The 16836-nt window shown below is 35.8% G+C and overlaps 13 non-coding genes across 13 annotated transcripts; all 13 read right to left on the minus strand.

The window, feature by feature from the left end:
- Positions 1-762: 762 nt before the first annotated feature.
- Positions 763-879, minus strand: LOC139508755 (5S ribosomal RNA). Its single transcript, XR_011661461.1, has one exon. It is a non-coding gene; the product is annotated as a 5S ribosomal RNA (ribosomal RNA).
- Positions 880-1021: 142 nt separating this feature from the next.
- On the minus strand, positions 1022-1140 carry LOC139507969 (5S ribosomal RNA). The gene has a single exon (XR_011660948.1). It is a non-coding gene; the product is annotated as a 5S ribosomal RNA (ribosomal RNA).
- A 1990-nt stretch (positions 1141-3130) lies between these two features.
- Positions 3131-3249, minus strand: LOC139508078 (5S ribosomal RNA). The gene has a single exon (XR_011661030.1). It is a non-coding gene; the product is annotated as a 5S ribosomal RNA (ribosomal RNA).
- A 1990-nt stretch (positions 3250-5239) lies between these two features.
- Positions 5240-5358, minus strand: LOC139508196 (5S ribosomal RNA). Its single transcript, XR_011661125.1, has one exon. It is a non-coding gene; the product is annotated as a 5S ribosomal RNA (ribosomal RNA).
- A 142-nt stretch (positions 5359-5500) lies between these two features.
- Positions 5501-5619, minus strand: LOC139508303 (5S ribosomal RNA). Its single transcript, XR_011661151.1, has one exon. It is a non-coding gene; the product is annotated as a 5S ribosomal RNA (ribosomal RNA).
- A 2381-nt stretch (positions 5620-8000) lies between these two features.
- Positions 8001-8119, minus strand: LOC139508417 (5S ribosomal RNA). Its single transcript, XR_011661199.1, has one exon. It is a non-coding gene; the product is annotated as a 5S ribosomal RNA (ribosomal RNA).
- Positions 8120-8261: 142 nt separating this feature from the next.
- LOC139508536 (5S ribosomal RNA) lies at positions 8262-8380 on the minus strand. The gene has a single exon (XR_011661300.1). It is a non-coding gene; the product is annotated as a 5S ribosomal RNA (ribosomal RNA).
- A 1973-nt stretch (positions 8381-10353) lies between these two features.
- On the minus strand, positions 10354-10472 carry LOC139508642 (5S ribosomal RNA). The gene has a single exon (XR_011661382.1). It is a non-coding gene; the product is annotated as a 5S ribosomal RNA (ribosomal RNA).
- A 142-nt stretch (positions 10473-10614) lies between these two features.
- LOC139508745 (5S ribosomal RNA) lies at positions 10615-10733 on the minus strand. The gene has a single exon (XR_011661460.1). It is a non-coding gene; the product is annotated as a 5S ribosomal RNA (ribosomal RNA).
- A 1989-nt stretch (positions 10734-12722) lies between these two features.
- LOC139508808 (5S ribosomal RNA) lies at positions 12723-12841 on the minus strand. Its single transcript, XR_011661470.1, has one exon. It is a non-coding gene; the product is annotated as a 5S ribosomal RNA (ribosomal RNA).
- Positions 12842-12983: 142 nt separating this feature from the next.
- LOC139508918 (5S ribosomal RNA) lies at positions 12984-13102 on the minus strand. Its single transcript, XR_011661480.1, has one exon. It is a non-coding gene; the product is annotated as a 5S ribosomal RNA (ribosomal RNA).
- A 1989-nt stretch (positions 13103-15091) lies between these two features.
- On the minus strand, positions 15092-15210 carry LOC139508983 (5S ribosomal RNA). The gene has a single exon (XR_011661492.1). It is a non-coding gene; the product is annotated as a 5S ribosomal RNA (ribosomal RNA).
- A 142-nt stretch (positions 15211-15352) lies between these two features.
- Positions 15353-15471, minus strand: LOC139508989 (5S ribosomal RNA). Its single transcript, XR_011661494.1, has one exon. It is a non-coding gene; the product is annotated as a 5S ribosomal RNA (ribosomal RNA).
- Positions 15472-16836: the final 1365 nt, after the last annotated feature.

Genomic DNA, 16836 nt, shown 5'->3' on the forward strand with positions numbered 1-16836 from the left:
ACCACGAGTGAAGAAATATTTACGATTAATGTACAACTTGTCAATTTCTCTCGTGCGATTCTTCCTCAGAAAACGTGTTGTATTATTTCACAAAAACTAGATTGTGCCGTAAAACTGATATACATTTGTAGTAAAATCATTTCTTTATATGTTTTTGCTTTCAGATATACGTAGAAATAAAGAGACTTCCCAGAAATTTAGATTTTGCCTTCGATATGAAAGCACACAAAGATGGCAAACTTCGAAACCGGGACTTCCTTGACCGAGATGAAAGACGTTTCAAATATTCGAATTTTTTACTAGAACTTTACAAGATATAATTAGTATTTATTGTTTATTATTTGTTTTTGCTATAATGATTTTTTTTTTGCTGATCAGAATCCTTTCAGAAAAATAGTGAATCATATATGCCCTGGTAAAAAAAAGAGGCGATTTCAAATGACGACAAATGGCGGATACCATATTATCACAGACGACCTTTACGAGACCTAATTTAAAAAAAGAAATATATGTAGCCACATGCATGTGGAAGGAGTGGAATTCTTAAGTGTATCTAACTTGACTTGCATGTATTTCACGTAAAAATATTTCACCATGCAGATGGGTATTGAAAAATAAATAAATTTATGAATGATTTATTTTCTGTTTTCTTCATTCATTGATAGCTAGATATGTTGAATATTACATCCAAGTAAATTAGTTAAAAAAAATCATACAACAATCATGTTTGGTAGGAATGCAAAATTATAAGTAAAAAAAAAATGTCTACAACACCCGGTATTCCCAGGCGGTCACCCATCCAAGTACTAACCGGGCTCGACGTTGCTTAACCGGTGATCGGACGAGAACCGGTGTTTTCAACGTGATATGGTCGTAGACACAGAAGTGTTAAATTTTTTGATATATAAGGTTAGGTAGTAGCATTTTTGAACAAAATTTATATAAAATAGATTTTTTTCAGAAGCAAAACTTTACAATAATAATATGTTTGGTAGAAATTCAAAATTATAGGTACAAAAAATGTCTACAACACCCGGTATTCCCAGGCGGTCACCCATCCAAGTACTAACCGGGCTCGACGTTGCTTAACTTCGGTGATCGGACGAGAACCGGTGTTTTCAACGTGATATGGTCGTAGACACAGAAGTGTTAAAATTTTTGATATATAAAGTTAGGAAGTAAAGCAATTTTGAACAGATCTAGAATTTGTATAAAAAAAGATTTTTTTCAGGTTTAAGATAGAAGCAAAACTAAATACTTACTGCACGATCCAGAGTGGAAGATAGTAAAACTTAGCAAGTACACATGGACTTTATAGTAAAAAAAATTGCAGAGAAGAAAGAGAGATTTAGAATATGGGACAAGCTATATTTTATTTGTGACTAATACCATGCAACAATTTCAGACTCTTTTTGAAAAAATTTGGTAGCCCTTAAAAGGGCTGTTTAAGCTTTAAAAGCATCATGATGCTTCCTTCATTTACTTCTTCTTTGGTGTCTTTGCCTTCTTTGGTTTAGCTGCAGCCTTTGTCTTCTTGGGAGATTTTGTGGCTTTCTTTGCAGATTTGGCAGCAGGTTTTGCAGCAGGTTTCTTTGCAGCTGGTTTCTTTGCTTTTGGTTTAGCTGCTTTCTTTTCACCTGCTGGTTTCTTTGCTGCAGGTTTCTTTGCGGCAGTCTTTTTGGTAGGTGTCTTTGCCTTCTTTGGCTTGGCGGCTTTAGGTTTAACTACTTTCTTTGCTGGTTTCTTAGCGGGTTTAGCCACTTCCCCAATCTTAAAGCTTCCAGAAGCGCCGGTACCCTTCGACTGTTTCAAGCTATTGCTCTTCACTCCTGATTTCAGAGCTAACTTCAAGTGAGTGTTGACTGTTTTTGCATCGCTACCAACGCTGAAGTTTGCTAAGATATACTTAAGGATGGCTTGACGGCTGGAGCCTCCACGCTCTTTCAAAGCAGATATAGCCTTTCCGACCATCTCGCTGTATTTTGGATGAGTAGCTACTTTCTTTGGTTTAGCTGCAGCTTTCTTCTTTGGTGACTTAGCTGGGGTCTTTACTACTGGTGCTGGTGCGTCTGACATTTTGCGGCTTTGGTTGTTGAACGATGTGTGCGAATGAACGACAGATTACAATGATATGCAATTCGCACTGACACAGAGTGTAATTATCTATCTAACGCGGACCTCGACGAGAGCACCCTTAAACTTTCATGACAATCTAATTCAAACAGATCGACAAGAAAATCTGTGTGCTTGTTCGACAAGTTTTAATCATTTGTTTCAAATAAATTGTACTTTTTGATATATAAATCATACACGAAAATCTTCAGCAGGAATTTTTCTTTCAGAATATGTCATAAGAATTAAACAAAATACCACGAGTGAAGAAATATTTACGATTAATGTACAACTTGTCAATTTCTCTCGTGCGATTCTTCCTCAGAAAACGTGTTGTATTATTTCACAAAAACTAGATTGTGCCGTAAAACTGATATACATTTGTAGTAAAATCATTTCTTTATATGTTTTTGCTTTCAGATATACGTAGAAATAAAGAGACTTCCCAGAAATTTAGATTTTGCCTTCGATATGAAAGCACACAAAGATGGCAAACTTCGAAACCGGGACTTCCTTGACCGAGATGAAAGACGTTTCAAATATTCGAATTTTTTACTAGAACTTTACAAGATATAATTAGTATTTATTGTTTATTATTTGTTTTTGCTATAATGATTTTTTTTTTGCTGATCAGAATCCTTTCAGAAAAATAGTGAATCATATATGCCCTGGTAAAAAAAAGAGGCGATTTCAAATGACGACAAATGGCGGATACCATATTATCACAGACGACCTTTACGAGACCTAATTTAAAAAAAGAAATATATGTAGCCACATGCATGTGGAAGGAGTGGAATTCTTAAGTGTATCTAACTTGACTTGCATGTATTTCACGTAAAAATATTTCACCATGCAGATGGGTATTGAAAAATAAATAAATTTATGAATGATTTATTTTCTGTTTTCTTCATTCATTGATAGCTAGATATGTTGAATATTACATCCAAGTAAATTAGTTAAAAAAAATCATACAACAATCATGTTTGGTAGGAATGCAAAATTATAAGTAAAAAAAAAATGTCTACAACACCCGGTATTCCCAGGCGGTCACCCATCCAAGTACTAACCGGGCTCGACGTTGCTTAACTTCGGTGATCGGACGAGAACCGGTGTTTTCAACGTGATATGGTCGTAGACACAGAAGTGTTAAAATTTTTGATATATAAAGTTAGGAAGTAAAGCAATTTTGAACAGATCTAGAATTTGTATAAAAAAAGATTTTTTTCAGGTTTAAGATAGAAGCAAAACTAAATACTTACTGCACGATCCAGAGTGGAAGATAGTAAAACTTAGCAAGTACACATGGACTTTATAGTAAAAAAAATTGCAGAGAAGAAAGAGAGATTTAGAATATGGGACAAGCTATATTTTATTTGTGACTAATACCATGCAACAATTTCAGACTCTTTTTGAAAAAATTTGGTAGCCCTTAAAAGGGCTGTTTAAGCTTTAAAAGCATCATGATGCTTCCTTCATTTACTTCTTCTTTGGTGTCTTTGCCTTCTTTGGTTTAGCTGCAGCCTTTGTCTTCTTGGGAGATTTTGTGGCTTTCTTTGCAGATTTGGCAGCAGGTTTTGCAGCAGGTTTCTTTGCAGCTGGTTTCTTTGCTTTTGGTTTAGCTGCTTTCTTTTCACCTGCTGGTTTCTTTGCTGCAGGTTTCTTTGCGGCAGTCTTTTTGGTAGGTGTCTTTGCCTTCTTTGGCTTGGCGGCTTTAGGTTTAACTACTTTCTTTGCTGGTTTCTTAGCGGGTTTAGCCACTTCCCCAATCTTAAAGCTTCCAGAAGCGCCGGTACCCTTCGACTGTTTCAAGCTATTGCTCTTCACTCCTGATTTCAGAGCTAACTTCAAGTGAGTGTTGACTGTTTTTGCATCGCTACCAACGCTGAAGTTTGCTAAGATATACTTAAGGATGGCTTGACGGCTGGAGCCTCCACGCTCTTTCAAAGCAGATATAGCCTTTCCGACCATCTCGCTGTATTTTGGATGAGTAGCTACTTTCTTTGGTTTAGCTGCAGCTTTCTTCTTTGGTGACTTAGCTGGGGTCTTTACTACTGGTGCTGGTGCGTCTGACATTTTGCGGCTTTGGTTGTTGAACGATGTGTGCGAATGAACGACAGATTACAATGATATGCAATTCGCACTGACACAGAGTGTAATTATCTATCTAACGCGGACCTCGACGAGAGCACCCTTAAACTTTCATGACAATCTAATTCAAACAGATCGACAAGAAAATCTGTGTGCTTGTTCGACAAGTTTTAATCATTTGTTTCAAATAAATTGTACTTTTTGATATATAAATCATACACGAAAATCTTCAGCAGGAATTTTTCTTTCAGAATATGTCATAAGAATTAAACAAAATACCACGAGTGAAGAAATATTTACGATTAATGTACAACTTGTCAATTTCTCTCGTGCGATTCTTCCTCAGAAAACGTGTTGTATTATTTCACAAAAACTAGATTGTGCCGTAAAACTGATATACATTTGTAGTAAAATCATTTCTTTATATGTTTTTGCTTTCAGATATACGTAGAAATAAAGAGACTTCCCAGAAATTTAGATTTTGCCTTCGATATGAAAGCACACAAAGATGGCAAACTTCGAAACCGGGACTTCCTTGACCGAGATGAAAGACGTTTCAAATATTCGAATTTTTTACTAGAACTTTACAAGATATAATTAGTATTTATTGTTTATTATTTGTTTTTGCTATAATGATTTTTTTTTTGCTGATCAGAATCCTTTCAGAAAAATAGTGAATCATATATGCCCTGGTAAAAAAAAGAGGCGATTTCAAATGACGACAAATGGCGGATACCATATTATCACAGACGACCTTTACGAGACCTAATTTAAAAAAAGAAATATATGTAGCCACATGCATGTGGAAGGAGTGGAATTCTTAAGTGTATCTAACTTGACTTGCATGTATTTCACGTAAAAATATTTCACCATGCAGATGGGTATTGAAAAATAAATAAATTTATGAATGATTTATTTTCTGTTTTCTTCATTCATTGATAGCTAGATATGTTGAATATTACATCCAAGTAAATTAGTTAAAAAAAATCATACAACAATCATGTTTGGTAGGAATGCAAAATTATAAGTAAAAAAAAAATGTCTACAACACCCGGTATTCCCAGGCGGTCACCCATCCAAGTACTAACCGGGCTCGACGTTGCTTAACTTCGGTGATCGGACGAGAACCGGTGTTTTCAACGTGATATGGTCGTAGACACAGAAGTGTTAAATTTTTTGATATATAAGGTTAGGTAGTAGCATTTTTGAACAAAATTTATATAAAATAGATTTTTTTCAGAAGCAAAACTTTACAATAATAATATGTTTGGTAGAAATTCAAAATTATAGGTACAAAAAATGTCTACAACACCCGGTATTCCCAGGCGGTCACCCATCCAAGTACTAACCGGGCTCGACGTTGCTTAACTTCGGTGATCGGACGAGAACCGGTGTTTTCAACGTGATATGGTCGTAGACACAGAAGTGTTAAAATTTTTGATATATAAAGTTAGGAAGTAAAGCAATTTTGAACAGATCTAGAATTTGTATAAAAAAAGATTTTTTTCAGGTTTAAGATAGAAGCAAAACTAAATACTTACTGCACGATCCAGAGTGGAAGATAGTAAAACTTAGCAAGTACACATGGACTTTATAGTAAAAAAAATTGCAGAGAAGAAAGAGAGATTTAGAATATGGGACAAGCTGTATTTTATTTGTGACTAATACCATGCAACAATTTCAGACTCTTTTTGAAAAAATTTGGTAGCCCTTAAAAGGGCTGTTTAAGCTTTAAAAGCATCATGATGCTTCCTTCATTTACTTCTTCTTTGGTGTCTTTGCCTTCTTTGGTTTAGCTGCAGCCTTTGTCTTCTTGGGAGATTTTGTGGCTTTCTTTGCAGATTTGGCAGCAGGTTTTGCAGCAGGTTTCTTTGCAGCTGGTTTCTTTGCTTTTGGTTTAGCTGCTTTCTTTTCACCTGCTGGTTTCTTTGCTGCAGGTTTCTTTGCGGCAGTCTTTTTGGTAGGTGTCTTTGCCTTCTTTGGCTTGGCGGCTTTAGGTTTAACTACTTTCTTTGCTGGTTTCTTAGCTGGTTTAGCCACTTCCCCAATCTTAAAGCTTCCAGAAGCGCCGGTACCCTTCGACTGTTTCAAGCTATTGCTCTTCACTCCTGATTTCAGAGCTAACTTCAAGTGAGTGTTGACTGTTTTTGCATCGCTACCAACGCTGAAGTTTGCTAAGATATACTTAAGGATGGCTTGACGGCTGGAGCCTCCACGCTCTTTCAAAGCAGATATAGCCTTTCCGACCATCTCGCTGTATTTTGGATGAGTAGCTACTTTCTTTGGTTTAGCTGCAGCTTTCTTCTTTGGTGACTTAGCTGGGGTCTTTACTACTGGTGCTGGTGCGTCTGACATTTTGCGGCTTTGGTTGTTGAACGATGTGTGCGAATGAACGACAGATTACAATGATATGCAATTCGCACTGACACAGAGTGTAATCAATCTAATTAAAAACCGATCTCTCATCGCTCCTGTTTCTGATATGTCGCGTGGGAGATCTAACGAAACCCGCTTTGAGGTCACATGTGAGTGACCTCGTAGGTGTGTCTTTTTCGACCAATGAAATTGAGTCTTCCACGATCTTGGAAGTTTAACGTAAGGCAAAGGGATGTAACTCATTTTATTTACGACGAAATCATCAGTCAAAATAATTCATAAACTTTTTTGATTGGCTTATTTATAGGTCGTCAACTCATTTGCATATCTTTATAAATTCATAACTTTTAGTTCACTCACATGTGACCTCAAAGCCGGTTTCGTTAGATCTCCCACGCGACATATCAGAAACAGGAGCGATGAGAGATCGGTTTTTAATTAGATTGGAGTGTAATTATCTATCTAACGCGGACCTCGACGAGAGCACCCTTAAACTTTCATGACAATCTAATTCAAACAGATCGACAAGAAAATCTGTGTGCTTGTTCGACAAGTTTTAATCATTTGTTTCAAATAAATTGTACTTTTTGATATATAAATCATACACGAAAATCTTCAGCAGGAATTTTTCTTTCAGAATATGTCATAAGAATTAAACAAAATACCACGAGTGAAGAAATATTTACGATTAATGTACAACTTGTCAATTTCTCTCGTGCGATTCTTCCTCAGAAAACGTGTTGTATTATTTCACAAAAACTAGATTGTGCCGTAAAACTGATATACATTTGTAGTAAAATCATTTCTTTATATGTTTTTGCTTTCAGATATACGTAGAAATAAAGAGACTTCCCAGAAATTTAGATTTTGCCTTCGATATGAAAGCACACAAAGATGGCAAACTTCGAAACCGGGACTTCCTTGACCGAGATGAAAGACGTTTCAAATATTCGAATTTTTTACTAGAACTTTACAAGATATAATTAGTATTTATTGTTTATTATTTGTTTTTGCTATAATGATTTTTTTTTTGCTGATCAGAATCCTTTCAGAAAAATAGTGAATCATATATGCCCTGGTAAAAAAAAGAGGCGATTTCAAATGACGACAAATGGCGGATACCATATTATCACAGACGACCTTTACGAGACCTAATTTAAAAAAAGAAATATATGTAGCCACATGCATGTGGAAGGAGTGGAATTCTTAAGTGTATCTAACTTGACTTGCATGTATTTCACGTAAAAATATTTCACCATGCAGATGGGTATTGAAAAATAAATAAATTTATGAATGATTTATTTTCTGTTTTCTTCATTCATTGATAGCTAGATATGTTGAATATTACATCCAAGTAAATTAGTTAAAAAAAATCATACAACAATTATGTTTGGTAGGAATGCAAAATTATAAGTAAAAAAAAATGTCTACAACACCCGGTATTCCCAGGCGGTCACCCATCCAAGTACTAACCGGGCTCGACGTTGCTTAACTTCGGTGATCGGACGAGAACCGGTGTTTTCAACGTGATATGGTCGTAGACACAGAAGTGTTAAATTTTTTGATATATAAGGTTAGGTAGTAGCATTTTTGAACAAAATTTATATAAAATAGATTTTTTTCAGAAGCAAAACTTTACAATAATAATATGTTTGGTAGAAATTCAAAATTATAGGTACAAAAAATGTCTACAACACCCGGTATTCCCAGGCGGTCACCCATCCAAGTACTAACCGGGCTCGACGTTGCTTAACTTCGGTGATCGGACGAGAACCGGTGTTTTCAACGTGATATGGTCGTAGACACAGAAGTGTTAAAATTTTTGATATATAAAGTTAGGAAGTAAAGCAATTTTGAACAGATCTAGAATTTGTATAAAAAAAGATTTTTTTCAGGTTTAAGATAGAAGCAAAACTAAATACTTACTGCACGATCCAGAGTGGAAGATAGTAAAACTTAGCAAGTACACATGGACTTTATAGTAAAAAAAATTGCAGAGAAGAAAGAGAGATTTAGAATATGGGACAAGCTATATTTTATTTGTGACTAATACCATGCAACAATTTCAGACTCTTTTTGAAAAAATTTGGTAGCCCTTAAAAGGGCTGTTTAAGCTTTAAAAGCATCATGATGCTTCCTTCATTTACTTCTTCTTTGGTGTCTTTGCCTTCTTTGGTTTAGCTGCAGCCTTTGTCTTCTTGGGAGATTTTGTGGCTTTCTTTGCAGATTTGGCAGCAGGTTTTGCAGCTGGTTTCTTTGCTTTTGGTTTAGCTGCTTTCTTTTCACCTGCTGGTTTCTTTGCTGCAGGTTTCTTTGCGGCAGTCTTTTTGGTAGGTGTCTTTGCCTTCTTTGGCTTGGCGGCTTTAGGTTTAACTACTTTCTTTGCTGGTTTCTTAGCTGGTTTAGCCACTTCCCCAATCTTAAAGCTTCCAGAAGCGCCGGTACCCTTCGACTGTTTCAAGCTATTGCTCTTCACTCCTGATTTCAGAGCTAACTTCAAGTGAGTGTTGACTGTTTTTGCATCGCTACCAACGCTGAAGTTTGCTAAGATATACTTAAGGATGGCTTGACGGCTGGAGCCTCCACGCTCTTTCAAAGCAGATATAGCCTTTCCGACCATCTCGCTGTATTTTGGATGAGTAGCTACTTTCTTTGGTTTAGCTGCAGCTTTCTTCTTTGGTGACTTAGCTGGGGTCTTTACTACTGGTGCTGGTGCGTCTGACATTTTGCGGCTTTGGTTGTTGAACGATGTGTGCGAATGAACGACAGATTACAATGATATGCAATTCGCACTGACACAGAGTGTAATTATCTATCTAACGCGGACCTCGACGAGAGCACCCTTAAACTTTCATGACAATCTAATTCAAACAGATCGACAAGAAAATCTGTGTGCTTGTTCGACAAGTTTTAATCATTTGTTTCAAATAAATTGTACTTTTTGATATATAAATCATACACGAAAATCTTCAGCAGGAATTTTTCTTTCAGAATATGTCATAAGAATTAAACAAAATACCACGAGTGAAGAAATATTTACGATTAATTACAACTTGTCAATTTCTCTCGTGCGATTCTTCCTCAGAAAACGTGTTGTATTATTTCACAAAAACTAGATTGTGCCGTAAAACTGATATACATTTGTAGTAAAATCATTTCTTTACATGTTTTTGCTTTCAGATATACGTAGAAATAAAGAGACTTCCCAGAAATTTAGATTTTGCCTTCGATATGAAAGCACACAAAGATGGCAAACTTCGAAACCGGGACTTCCTTGACCGAGATGAAAGACGTTTCAAATATTCGAATTTTTTACTAGAACTTTACAAGATATAATTAGTATTTATTGTTTATTATTTGTTTTTGCTATAATGATTTTTTTTTTGCTGATCAGAATCCTTTCAGAAAAATAGTGAATCATATATGCCCTGGTAAAAAAAAAGAGGCGATTTCAAATGACGACAAATGGCGGATACCATATTATCACAGACGACCTTTACGAGACCTAATTTAAAAAAAGAAATATATGTAGCCACATGCATGTGGAAGGAGTGGAATTCTTAAGTGTATCTAACTTGACTTGCATGTATTTCACGTAAAAATATTTCACCATGCAGATGGGTATTGAAAAATAAATAAATTTATGAATGATTTATTTTCTGTTTTCTTCATTCATTGATAGCTAGATATGTTGAATATTACATCCAAGTAAATTAGTTAAAAAAAATCATACAACAATTATGTTTGGTAGGAATGCAAAATTATAAGTAAAAAAAATGTCTACAACACCCGGTATTCCCAGGCGGTCACCCATCCAAGTACTAACCGGGCTCGACGTTGCTTAACTTCGGTGATCGGACGAGAACCGGTGTTTTCAACGTGATATGGTCGTAGACACAGAAGTGTTAAATTTTTTGATATATAAGGTTAGGTAGTAGCATTTTTGAACAAAATTTATATAAAATAGATTTTTTTCAGAAGCAAAACTTTACAATAATAATATGTTTGGTAGAAATTCAAAATTATAGGTACAAAAAATGTCTACAACACCCGGTATTCCCAGGCGGTCACCCATCCAAGTACTAACCGGGCTCGACGTTGCTTAACTTCGGTGATCGGACGAGAACCGGTGTTTTCAACGTGATATGGTCGTAGACACAGAAGTGTTAAAATTTTTGATATATAAAGTTAGGAAGTAAAGCAATTTTGAACAGATCTAGAATTTGTATAAAAAAAGATTTTTTTCAGGTTTAAGATAGAAGCAAAACTAAATACTTACTGCACGATCCAGAGTGGAAGATAGTAAAACTTAGCAAGTACACATGGACTTTATAGTAAAAAAAATTGCAGAGAAGAAAGAGAGATTTAGAATATGGGACAAGCTGTATTTTATTTGTGACTAATACCATGCAACAATTTCAGACTCTTTTTGAAAAAATTTGGTAGCCCTTAAAAGGGCTGTTTAAGCTTTAAAAGCATCATGATGCTTCCTTCATTTACTTCTTCTTTGGTGTCTTTGCCTTCTTTGGTTTAGCTGCAGCCTTTGTCTTCTTGGGAGATTTTGTGGCTTTCTTTGCAGATTTGGCAGCAGGTTTTGCAGCAGGTTTCTTTGCAGCTGGTTTCTTTGCTTTTGGTTTAGCTGCTTTCTTTTCACCTGCTGGTTTCTTTGCTGCAGGTTTCTTTGCGGCAGTCTTTTTGGTAGGTGTCTTTGCCTTCTTTGGCTTGGCGGCTTTAGGTTTAACTACTTTCTTTGCTGGTTTCTTAGCTGGTTTAGCCACTTCCCCAATCTTAAAGCTTCCAGAAGCGCCGGTACCCTTCGACTGTTTCAAGCTATTGCTCTTCACTCCTGATTTCAGAGCTAACTTCAAGTGAGTGTTGACTGTTTTTGCATCGCTACCAACGCTGAAGTTTGCTAAGATATACTTAAGGATGGCTTGACGGCTGGAGCCTCCACGCTCTTTCAAAGCAGATATAGCCTTTCCGACCATCTCGCTGTATTTTGGATGAGTAGCTACTTTCTTTGGTTTAGCTGCAGCTTTCTTCTTTGGTGACTTAGCTGGGGTCTTTACTACTGGTGCTGGTGCGTCTGACATTTTGCGGCTTTGGTTGTTGAACGATGTGTGCGAATGAACGACAGATTACAATGATATGCAATTCGCACTGACACAGAGTGTAATTATCTATCTAACGCGGACCTCGACGAGAGCACCCTTAAACTTTCATGACAATCTAATTCAAACAGATCGACAAGAAAATCTGTGTGCTTGTTCGACAAGTTTTAATCATTTGTTTCAAATAAATTGTACTTTTTGATATATAAATCATACACGAAAATCTTCAGCAGGAATTTTTCTTTCAGAATATGTCATAAGAATTAAACAAAATACCACGAGTGAAGAAATATTTACGATTAATGTACAACTTGTCAATTTCTCTCGTGCGATTCTTCCTCAGAAAACGTGTTGTATTATTTCACAAAAACTAGATTGTGCCGTAAAACTGATATACATTTGTAGTAAAATCATTTCTTTACATGTTTTTGCTTTCAGATATACGTAGAAATAAAGAGACTTCCCAGAAATTTAGATTTTGCCTTCGATATGAAAGCACACAAAGATGGCAAACTTCGAAACCGGGACTTCCTTGACCGAGATGAAAGACGTTTCAAATATTCGAATTTTTTACTAGAACTTTACAAGATATAATTAGTATTTATTGTTTATTATTTGTTTTTGCTATAATGATTTTTTTTTTGCTGATCAGAATCCTTTCAGAAAAATAGTGAATCATATATGCCCTGGTAAAAAAAAAGAGGCGATTTCAAATGACGACAAATGGCGGATACCATATTATCACAGACGACCTTTACGAGACCTAATTTAAAAAAAGAAATATATGTAGCCACATGCATGTGGAAGGAGTGGAATTCTTAAGTGTATCTAACTTGACTTGCATGTATTTCACGTAAAAATATTTCACCATGCAGATGGGTATTGAAAAATAAATAAATTTATGAATGATTTATTTTCTGTTTTCTTCATTCATTGATAGCTAGATATGTTGAATATTACATCCAAGTAAATTAGTTAAAAAAAATCATACAACAATTATGTTTGGTAGGAATGCAAAATTATAAGTAAAAAAAATGTCTACAACACCCGGTATTCCCAGGCGGTCACCCATCCAAGTACTAACCGGGCTCGACGTTGCTTAACTTCGGTGATCGGACGAGAACCGGTGTTTTCAACGTGATATGGTCGTAGACACAGAAGTGTTAAATTTTTTGATATATAAGGTTAGGTAGTAGCATTTTTGAACAAAATTTATATAAAATAGATTTTTTTCAGAAGCAAAACTTTACAATAATAATATGTTTGGTAGAAATTCAAAATTATAGGTACAAAAAATGTCTACAACACCCGGTATTCCCAGGCGGTCACCCATCCAAGTACTAACCGGGCTCGACGTTGCTTAACTTCGGTGATCGGACGAGAACCGGTGTTTTCAACGTGATATGGTCGTAGACACAGAAGTGTTAAAATTTTTGATATATAAAGTTAGGAAGTAAAGCAATTTTGAACAGATCTAGAATTTGTATAAAAAAAGATTTTTTTCAGGTTTAAGATAGAAGCAAAACTAAATACTTACTGCACGATCCAGAGTGGAAGATAGTAAAACTTAGCAAGTACACATGGACTTTATAGTAAAAAAAATTGCAGAGAAGAAAGAGAGATTTAGAATATGGGACAAGCTGTATTTTATTTGTGACTAATACCATGCAACAATTTCAGACTCTTTTTGAAAAAATTTGGTAGCCCTTAAAAGGGCTGTTTAAGCTTTAAAAGCATCATGATGCTTCCTTCATTTACTTCTTCTTTGGTGTCTTTGCCTTCTTTGGTTTAGCTGCAGCCTTTGTCTTCTTGGGAGATTTTGTGGCTTTCTTTGCAGATTTGGCAGCAGGTTTTGCAGCAGGTTTCTTTGCAGCTGGTTTCTTTGCTTTTGGTTTAGCTGCTTTCTTTTCACCTGCTGGTTTCTTTGCTGCAGGTTTCTTTGCGGCAGTCTTTTTGGTAGGTGTCTTTGCCTTCTTTGGCTTGGCGGCTTTAGGTTTAACTACTTTCTTTGCTGGTTTCTTAGCTGGTTTAGCCACTTCCCCAATCTTAAAGCTTCCAGAAGCGCCGGTACCCTTCGACTGTTTCAAGCTATTGCTCTTCACTCCTGATTTCAGAGCTAACTTCAAGTGAGTGTTGACTGTTTTTGCATCGCTACCAACGCTGAAGTTTGCTAAGATATACTTAAGGATGGCTTGACGGCTGGAGCCTCCACGCTCTTTCAAAGCAGATATAGCCTTTCCGACCATCTCGCTGTATTTTGGATGAGTAGCTACTTTCTTTGGTTTAGCTGCAGCTTTCTTCTTTGGTGACTTAGCTGGGGTCTTTACTACTGGTGCTGGTGCGTCTGACATTTTGCGGCTTTGGTTGTTGAACGATGTGTGCGAATGAACGACAGATTACAATGATATGCAATTCGCACTGACACAGAGTGTAATTATCTATCTAACGCGGACCTCGACGAGAGCACCCTTAAACTTTCATGACAATCTAATTCAAACAGATCGACAAGAAAATCTGTGTGCTTGTTCGACAAGTTTTAATCATTTGTTTCAAATAAATTGTACTTTTTGATATATAAATCATACACGAAAATCTTCAGCAGGAATTTTTCTTTCAGAATATGTCATAAGAATTAAACAAAATACCACGAGTGAAGAAATATTTACGATTAATGTACAACTTGTCAATTTCTCTCGTGCGATTCTTCCTCAGAAAACGTGTTGTATTATTTCACAAAAACTAGATTGTGCCGTAAAACTGATATACATTTGTAGTAAAATCATTTCTTTACATGTTTTTGCTTTCAGATATACGTAGAAATAAAGAGACTTCCCAGAAATTTAGATTTTGCCTTCGATATGAAAGCACACAAAGATGGCAAACTTCGAAACCGGGACTTCCTTGACCGAGATGAAAGACGTTTCAAATATTCGAATTTTTTACTAGAACTTTACAAGATATAATTAGTATTTATTGTTTATTATTTGTTTTTGCTATAATGATTTTTTTTTTGCTGATCAGAATCCTTTCAGAAAAATAGTGAATCATATATGCCCTGGTAAAAAAAAAGAGGCGATTTCAAATGACGACAAATGGCGGATACCATATTATCACAGACGACCTTTACGAGACCTAATTTAAAAAAAGAAATATATGTAGCCACATGCATGTGGAAGGAGTGGAATTCTTAAGTGTATCTAACTTGACTTGCATGTATTTCACGTAAAAATATTTCACCATGCAGATGGGTATTGAAAAATAAATAAATTTATGAATGATTTATTTTCTGTTTTCTTCATTCATTGATAGCTAGATATGTTGAATATTACATCCAAGTAAATTAGTTAAAAAAAATCATACAACAATTATGTTTGGTAGGAATGCAAAATTATAAGTAAAAAAAATGTCTACAACACCCGGTATTCCCAGGCGGTCACCCATCCAAGTACTAACCGGGCTCGACGTTGCTTAACTTCGGTGATCGGACGAGAACCGGTGTTTTCAACGTGATATGGTCGTAGACACAGAAGTGTTAAATTTTTTGATATATAAGGTTAGGTAGTAGCATTTTTGAACAAAATTTATATAAAATAGATTTTTTTCAGAAGCAAAACTTTACAATAATAATATGTTTGGTAGAAATTCAAAATTATAGGTACAAAAAATGTCTACAACACCCGGTATTCCCAGGCGGTCACCCATCCAAGTACTAACCGGGCTCGACGTTGCTTAACTTCGGTGATCGGACGAGAACCGGTGTTTTCAACGTGATATGGTCGTAGACACAGAAGTGTTAAAATTTTTGATATATAAAGTTAGGAAGTAAAGCAATTTTGAACAGATCTAGAATTTGTATAAAAAAAGATTTTTTTCAGGTTTAAGATAGAAGCAAAACTAAATACTGACTGCACGATCCAGAGTGGAAGATAGTAAAACTTAGCAAGTACACATGGACTTTATAGTAAAAAAAATTGCAGAGAAGAAAGAGAGATTTAGAATATGGGACAAGCTATATTTTATTTGTGACTAATACCATGCAACAATTTCAGACTCTTTTTGAAAAAATTTGGTAGCCCTTAAAAGGGCTGTTTAAGCTTTAAAAGCATCATGATGCTTCCTTCATTTACTTCTTCTTTGGTGTCTTTGCCTTCTTTGGTTTAGCTGCAGCCTTTGTCTTCTTGGGAGATTTTGTGGCTTTCTTTGCAGATTTGGCAGCAGGTTTTGCAGCAGGTTTCTTTGCAGCTGGTTTCTTTGCTTTTGGTTTAGCTGCTTTCTTTTCACCTGCTGGTTTCTTTGCTGCAGGTTTCTTTGCGGCAGTCTTTTTGGTAGGTGTCTTTGCCTTCTTTGGCTTGGCGGCTTTAGGTTTAACTACTTTCTTTGCTGGTTTCTTAGCTGGTTTAGCCACTTCCCCAATCTTAAAGCTTCCAGAAGCGCCGGTACCCTTCGACTGTTTCAAGCTATTGCTCTTCACTCCTGATTTCAGAGCTAACTTCAAGTGAGTGTTGACTGTTTTTGCATCGCTACCAACGCTGAAGTTTGCTAAGATATACTTAAGGATGGCTTGACGGCTGGAGCCTCCACGCTCTTTCAAAGCAGATATAGCCTTTCCGACCATCTCGCTGTATTTTGGATGAGTAGCTACTTTCTTTGGTTTAGCTGCAGCTTTCTTCTTTGGTGACTTAGCTGGGGTCTTTACTACTGGTGCTGGTGCGTCTGACATTTTGCGGCTTTGGTTGTTGAACGATGTGTGCGAATGAACGACAGATTACAATGATATGCAATTCGCGGTTACGGTTACGGTTATATGTTTTTGGTGGACGACTTACCAATTGGTAATTGCGCCCTGGTAACTAAATTTGGAATTAGTCCATTATAGTAATATTTTACTTTATAGATAATTCCATTTAAATAAAAATTTAAGAAAATAAATATATATTCAAGGCGACCCTCTTTGTTTACAGGTGGTGCGCCTTATTAAGCCTGTACTAGTTTAAACTTATTTTATTAAATTTAAATAGAAATAAAACTTATAAAACAAATGAATGTTCTTTTTAAACTTTTATAAGGGGTTAAGAAATTTGGTTTTTGAGACTTCGGGTTTTGCCCTATACTTTTCCATCTATTTTTTAACTAGAAGAAAAATGCTGTA

Source organism: Mytilus edulis, chromosome 1 (genome assembly GCF_963676685.1).
Source record: "Mytilus edulis chromosome 1, xbMytEdul2.2, whole genome shotgun sequence".
Taxonomy (NCBI): Eukaryota; Metazoa; Mollusca; class Bivalvia; order Mytilida; family Mytilidae; genus Mytilus; species Mytilus edulis.